Below are 7983 nucleotides of genomic sequence, written 5' to 3' on the forward strand. Positions count from 1 at the left end.
GTTCTATTTCAGTGATATAATTAGAAATCGATTCATGTTTTGCTTATTAATTCGTTGTTTGTGGTATAATTTGAAATGTTTGTTGTATAATTTGATATTTTTGTATAATACTATATTTTGTATAATTTGATATTTTTGTAATAATTTGATATTTTGTGTATAATTGATTTTTTGTATAATTCGATAATTTGTATAATTCGATATTTTGTGGTATAATCTGATATTTTGGGTATAACTATATTTTGTATAATCCGATATTTTGTGGTATAATTCGATATTTTGTGGTATAATTCGATATTTTGTATAATTCGATATTTTGTAGATATTCTGATGAAGAGGCTTAGAGCAGAGAGAGAGAGAGAGAGAGAGAGAGAGAGAGAACAGCCTGACCAACATAGGAGACTACATGCCTGACAATAAAGGAAGCAGATGATGGAGCCTTATAATGTTGTTCCACTGTTCATTGCTGGTGCTGTTACTGTTGGTGCTGTTACTGATGTTGTGTGGGAGCGTTACTGTTGATGGTGCTGTTACTGATGGGCAGTCGATGGTGCTGTTACTGTGGTTGCTGTTTTGTTGATGGTGCTGTTACTGCTGTTGGTGCTGTTACTGTTGGTGGTGCTGTTACTGTGATGTCTGTCGTATGCTGTTGATGGTGCTGTTACTGTTGGTGGTGCTGTTACTGTTGGTGGTGCTGTTACTGTTGATGGTGCTGTTACTGTTGGTGGTGCTGTTGCTGTTGATGGTGCTACATGTTGATGGTGCTGTTACTGTTAGTGGTGCTGTTACGTTGATGGTGCTGTTACTGTTGATGGTGCTGTTACTGTTGGTGGTGCTGTTACTGTTGATGGTGCTGTTACTGTTGATGGTGCTGTTACTGTTGATGGTGCTGTTACTGTTGGTGGTGCTGTTACCGTTAGTGGTGCTGTTACTGCTGATGGAGCTGTTACTGTTGGTGGTGCTGTTGCTGTTGATGGTGCTGTTACTGTTGGTGGTGCTGTTACCGTTAGGGTGCTATGGGCAGTTGCTGTACGTGGTGGTGCTGTTACTGTTGATGGTGCTGTTACTGTTGATGGTGCTGTTACTGTTGATGGTGCTGTTACTGTTGGTGCTGTTACTGTTAGTGGTGCTGTTACTGTTGATGGTGCTGTTACTGTTGGTGGTGCTACTGCTGGTGGTGCTGTCGTTGATGGCTGTTACTGTTGATGGTGCTGTTACTGTTGATGGTGCTGTACACTGTTGGTTGTTACTGTTATGTTGTTACTGTTGATGGAGCTGTTACTGTTGGTGGTGCTGTTGCTGTTGATGGTGCTGTTACTGTTGGTGGTGCTGTTACTGTTGTGGTGCTGTTACTGTTGATGGTGCTGTTACTGTTGGTGGTGCTGTTACTGTTGGTGGTGCTGTTACTGTTGATGGTGCTGTTACTGTTGATGGTGCTGTTACTGTTGATGGTGCTGTTACTGAGTGCTGTTACGTTGATGGTGCTGTTACTGTTGATGGTGCTGTTACTGTTGATGGTGCTGTTACTGTTGATGGTGCTGTTACTGTTGATGGAGCTGTTACTGTTGGTGAGCTGTTACTGTTGGTGAGCTGTTACTGTTGATGGTGCTGTTGCTGTTGATGGTGCTGTTACTGTTGATGGTGCTGTTACTGTTGGGAGCGTTACGTTGTGGTGCTTTGCCACGTGATGTGCGTTACTGTTGGTGGTGCTGTTAATGTTGGTACACTGGTGGCGTTGCTGTTACGTTGTGGTGCTGTTACTGTTGATGGTGCTGTTACGTTGAGTGGAGCTGTTACTGTTGATGGGCTGTTGCTGTGATGGTCTGTTGCTGTTGATGGTGCTGTTACTGCTGGTGAGCTGTTACTGTTGATGGAGCTGTTACTGTTGATGGTGCTGTTACTGTTGTTGGTGCTGTTGCTGCTGATGGTGCTGTTACTGTTGATGGTGCTGTTACTGTTGGTGGAGCTGTTACTGCTGTTGGTGCTGTTACTGGTGCTGTTACTGTTGATGGTGCTGTTACTGTTGATGGTGCTGTTACTGCTGATGGTGCTGTTACTGTTAGGTGCTGTTACTGTTGATGGTGCTGTTACTGTTGATGGTGCTGTTACTGTTGGTGGTGCTGTTACTGTTGATGGTGCTGTTGCTGTTGATGGAGCTGTTACTGTTGGTGGGTTACTGTTGGTGGAGCTGTTACTGTTGATGGTGCTGTTAGCTGTTGATGGTGCTGTTACTGTTGATGGTGCTGTTACTGCTGGAGCTGTTACTGTTGGTGGTGCTGTTACTGTTGGTGGTGCTGTTACTGTTGATGGTGCTGTTACTGTTGATGGTGCTGTTACTGTTGGTGGTGCTGTTACTGTTGGTGGAGCTGTTACTGTTGATGGAGCTGTTACTGTTGATGGTGCTGTTACTGTTGTTGGTGCTGTTACTGTTGATGGTGCTGTTACTGTTGATGGTGCTGTTACTGTTGGTGGAGCTGTTACTGTTGATGGTGCTGTTGCTGTTGATGGTGCTGTTACTGTTGATGGTGCTGTTACTGTTGATGGTGCTGTTACTGTTGATGGAGCTGTTACTGTTGATGGTGCTGTTACTGTTGTTGGTGCTGTTGCTGCTGATGGTGCTGTTACTGCTGATGGTGCTGTTACTGCTGGTGAGTTCGTTACTGTTGATGGTGCTGTTACTGTTGGTGGTGCTGTTACTGTTGATGGTGCTGATTGCTGATGGTGCTGTTACTGTTGATGGTGCTGTTACTGCTGATGGTGCTGTTACTGTTGGTGGTGCTGTTACTGTTGATGGTGCTGTTACTGTTGATGGTGCTGTTACTGTTGGTGGTGCTGTTACTGTTGATGGTGCTGTTACTGTTGATGGTGCTGTTGCTGTTGATGTGCTGTTACTGTTGGTGTGCTGTTACTGTTGATGGTGCTGTTATTGTTGATGGTCTGCTGTTGTTGATGGTGCTGTTACTGTTGATGGTGCTGTTACTGTTGATGGTGTTGTTACTGTTGATGGTGCTGTTACTGTTGGTGGAGCTGTTACTGTTGATGGTGCTGTTACTGTTGATGGTGCTGTTACTGTTGATGGTGCTGTTACTGTTGATGGTGCTGTTACTGTTGATGGTGCTGTTACTGTTGATGGTGCTGTTACTGTTGGTGGTGCTGTTACTGTTGATGGTGCTGTTACTGTTGATGGTACTGTTACTGTTGATGGTGCTGTTACTGTTGATGGTGCTGTTACTGTTGATGGTGCTGTTACTGCTGATGGTGCTGTTACTGCTGTTGGTGCTGTTACTGTTGTGGTGCTACTGCTGATGGTGCTGTTACTGTTGATGGTGCTGTTACTGTTGATGGTGCTGTTACTGTTGATGGTGCTGTTACTGTTGGTGGTGCTGTTACTGTTGGTGGTGCGTTACTTGATGGTGCGTGCGTTGTTGGTGCTGTTACTGCTGGTGGTGCTGTTACTGTTGATGGTGCTGTTACTGTTGTTGGTGCTGTTACTGTTGGTGGTGCTGTTACTGTTGATGGTGCTGTTACTGTTGATGGTGCTGTTACTGCTGATGGTGCTGTCGCTGTTGTTGGTGCTGTTACTGTTGTTGGTGCTGTTACTGTTGATGGTGCTGTTATTACGTGGTGCTGTTACTGGTGATGCTGTTACTGTTGATGGTGCTGTTACTGTTGTTGAGCTGTTCCTGTTGATGGTGCTGTTATTGTTGGTGGTGCTGTTACTGGTGATGGTGCTGTTACTGCTGTTGGTGCTGTTACTGTTGGTGCTGTTACTGTTGTTGCTGGTGCTGTTACTGTTGTTGTTGAGCTGTTACCGTTGTTGTTGGTGCTGTTACTGTTGTTGCTGGTGCTGTTACCGTTGTTGCTGGTGCTGTTACTGCTGTTGCTGGTGCTGTTACCGTGTTGCTGGTGCTGTTACTGTTGTTGCTGTGTCGTTGTTGGTGCTGTTACTGTTGCTGTTGGTGCTGTTACTGCTGTTGCTGGTGCTGTTGCTGTTGACGTTGCTGTTGGTGCTGTTACTGTTGTTGCTGGTGCTGTTACTGTTGTTGTTGGTGCTGTTACGTTGTTGTTGGTGCTGTTACTGCTGTTGTTGGTGCTGTTACTGTTGTTGTTGGTGCTGTTACCTGTTGCTGCTGGTGCTGTTACTGCTGCTGCTGGTGCTGTTACTGTTGTTGTTGGTGCTGTTACTGTTGCTGTTGGTGCTGTTACTGTTGCTGTTGGTGCTGTTACTGTTGCTGTGGTGCTGTTACTGTTGTTGCTGGTGCTGTTACTGTTGCTGTTGGTGCTGTTACTGTTGTTGTGGTCTGTACTGGCTGGCGTACGTGCTGGTCGATGGGTGCTGTTACTCTGTTGTTGGTGCTGTTACTGTTGTTGGTGCTGTTACTGTTGTTGTTGGTGCTGTTACCGTTGTTGTTGGTGCTGTTACTGTTGCTGTTGGTGCTGTTACTGTTGTTGTTGGTGCTGTTTGCTGTTGCTGGTGCTGTTACTGCTGTTTGCTGTTACTGTTGCTGCTGGTGCTGTTGTTGCTGCTGGTGCTGTTACGTTGTTGTTGGTGCTTACTGTTGTTGTTGGTGCTGTTACTGTTGTTGCTGGTGCTGTTACTGCTGCTGTTGGTGCTGTTACTGTTGCTGCTGGTGCTGTTACTGTTGCTGTTGGTGCCGTTACTTGCTGCTGTTACTGTTGTTGTTGGTGCTGTTACTGTTGTTGGTGCTGTTACTGTTGCTGTTGGTGCTGTTACTGTTGTTGTTGGTGCTGTTACTGTTGGTGCTGTTACTGTTGTTGTTGGTGCTGTTTCTGTTGTTGTTGGTGCTGTTACTGTTGTTGTTGGTGCTGTTACTGTTGTTGTTGGTGCTGTTACTACTATTAACGGACAATATTCTCGTTACCTCGCTCAGACAGATTAATTATTACCCACCTGTTCAGAATTCAGCAGGTAAGGTGAATTAAGTGGGTCACCTACAGTATAATGTCGTCAGTGTAGTAAAGCTCTCAAGGTGATTTATTCATTTCTGCTTAAGTTAATATCGTTTTATAATAGGCTGACCTAAATCCAGGTTGGTGAACTGTGTCGAGCTGGTTAGTTCCTGATTATGTACAGGCGACGTGGCTTTTGTGGTGGGGTGGTGGAGGGGTGGTGTTTAATGGTCTAGTCTGTGTTTTTAATTGGGTTTATTATTAGTTTAATTATTGTTGTTATCATCATCATTATCAACCTCATCATCATCATCATCATCATCATCATTATCTATATTATCATTATCCTCAATTATCTTACTTTTCCTTATCAATTAAACATAATAAATTTTACTCCATTGTTAATATATACACACAGTATGACCCAGTACCTCACGTTGGACCCCCAGACTACCTGTTTACACCTGTGTCTACCTGTTTACACCTGTCTACCTGTTTACACCTGTGTCTACCTGTTTACACCTGTGTCTACCTGTTTACACCTGTGTCTACCCAGTCACACCTCGTGTCTACCTGTTTACACCTGTGTCTACCTGTTTACACCTGTGTCTACCTGTTAACACCTGTGTCTACCTGTTTACACCTGTGTCTACCTGTTTACACCTGTTCACCTGTTTACACACCTGTGTCTACCTGTTTACACCTGTCTTTCTGTTTACACTTGTGTTTACTCCAGTAACACCTGTGTCTACCTGTTTACACCTGTCTACCTGTTTACACTTGTGTCTACCTGTTTACACTTGTGTTCACCTGTTTACACCTGTGTCTACCTGTTTACACCTGTGTCTACCTGTTTACACCTGTGTCTACCTGTTTACACCTGTGCTACCTGTTTACACCTGTGTCTACCTGTTTACACCTGTCTACCTGTTTACACCTGTGTCTACCTGTTTACACCTGTCTTTCTGTTTACACCTGTGTCTACCTGTTTACACCTGTCTACCTTGCTTACACCTGTGTCTACCTGTTTACACCTGTGTCTACCTTTTCACACCTGTAAGCCTCAACACACCCACGGCAATGACCTCTCTGTTATTGGCAATCGAAGACACTAACGGGGGAAGGGTGGGGGATCGATCCAGGGGGCGTGACAAGGTGGAGGAGGGGGGAATCGTACCACTTGGCCACACACGATAGTTCTGATCAGTCATGAGGGCTGAGGGCGTGACCAAAGGCTTTCCCTGACGCACCATCACTAACCTGGGCTGTTGGTGTGTGTGTGTGTGTGTGTGTGTGTGTGTGTGTGTGTGTGTTAGTGTTAAAGCTGAGATTGTGTAGTAGTGGAATAGGCCCCAGTCCCAGTAGGTCCCAGTTCTAATAGGCCCCAGTCCCAGTAGGTCCCAGTAACCCCACACCACCACCAGGTCCCAGTTCTAAACCCCAGTCCCAGAGGCCATTCACAGCCCCAGTCCCAGTACCCATTCTATAGGCCCCATTCAGTAGGTCCGTTCTAATAGCCCAGTCCAACCTAACCTAACCACCAGGATACAGTTTTAGTACACATATATATATATACATATATTATTATTATTATTATTATTATTATTATATTGCAATTGTTATTATTATTATTATTATTATTATTATTATTATTATTATTATTATTATTATTATTATTATTATTTTGTTGTTATATATTATTATTGTTATCATCACAATATTAGTCAGACATTCATATATTCCTACAACTTTGCAAACGATTTAATATATTTAATAGTAATAAAATATAGTAAAAACACAATATATTTATATCAAGAGTCTAACAACTTGTAATGACGTCACAAGATAACACCACTCCCCCACTCCACCTCCCACACCTGCAAGAAGGGGGGTTGCTAGGTGCAGGTGTCGTTCCAGAGAGTCAGGGTGAGGGTGTGGGTGTGAGGGTAAGGGGTGGGGTGGGAGGGTGAGGGTGTGAGGGTGTGGTGTAAGGGGTGTGGGTGTGAGGGTGGGGTGTAAGGGTGAGGGTGTGGTGTGGGGTGAGGGGTGTGTGTAAGGGTGTGGGTGAGGGGGGTGTAGGGGGTGAGGGTGTGGTGTAAGGGTGAGGGTGTGGTGTAGGGTGAGGGTGTGGTGTGAGGGTGTGGGTAAGGGTGTGGGTGTGGTGTGAGGGTAAGAGTGTGGTGAGAATGAGTGATAGTGTGAGAACGACCATGAGTGTGATGATGACTATGGTGTAGCTGGACTGTCAGGAGTGTCAGCAAGTGTGTAGGGGGCCGTGAATCATGTCAGCAAGATGTCAGCCAACCATGTCCTGACGCAACCATCTCTCTCTCTCTCTACTTTATATTTCTCGTTGGTGTTTGTGTCGGTTTAGCGGTCGGCTGGTCGGTCGGTTTAGCGGTCGGTTGGTCGGTCGGTTCTCTCCGCTTCTTGCCCAACCTTCATGGATCGCCTACTGTACTGTGTGTGTGTGTGTGTGTGTGTGTGTGTGTGTGTGTGTGTGTGTGTGTGTGTGTGTGTGTGTGTGTGTGTGTATTGATTTCAGTTTTTTGTGTGTGTTTATGTTTGTGTATGTGTCTATGTCTGTGTGTATGTATGTGTGTTTTCATGTATGTATGTAGGTAGTTGTGTTTTAGTGTGGGTAGCGTGGCCGAGCGGTCTAAGGCGCTGGTTTAAGGCACCAGTCTCCTCGGAGGCGTGGGTTCGAATCCCACCGCTGCCAGTTGTTTTTGTTTGTGTGGTAGCTGCGGCGGCTTGATGTTGCCTACCACACAACCACCACAACGATACAAAGCCTACCACACCACCACAGCGATACAAGTCCTACCACACCACCATCACTACATTTACTCCACACAGTCGCCGCCAGACAACCACATACGCATACAGGTGTGCTGATGACTCACGCATACAGGTGTGTTGATGACTCACATATGCAGGTGTAGTGTAAGCCTTGCCACGGGTTCCATTAGTGACCGCTGGGGGGAGAGAAGTGAATGAAGGGGATAAATGAAGGATAGATGGATAAATTGAGAATAATTGATGATAATGAATGAGGAATGAAGGATAGAT

General features: G+C 45.2%; 1 non-coding gene across 1 annotated transcript; it reads left to right on the forward strand.

Moving 5' to 3' along the window:
* Window positions 1–7551: 7551 nt before the first annotated feature.
* Trnal-aag lies at window positions 7552–7633 on the forward strand. Its single transcript has one exon. It is a non-coding gene; the product is annotated as a tRNA-Leu (tRNA).
* Window positions 7634–7983: the final 350 nt, after the last annotated feature.

Source organism: Homarus americanus, unplaced genomic scaffold (assembly GCF_018991925.1).
Source record: "Homarus americanus isolate GMGI-L3 unplaced genomic scaffold, GMGI_Hamer_2.0 scaffold51206, whole genome shotgun sequence".
Lineage (NCBI taxonomy): Eukaryota > Metazoa > Arthropoda > Malacostraca > Decapoda > Nephropidae > Homarus > Homarus americanus.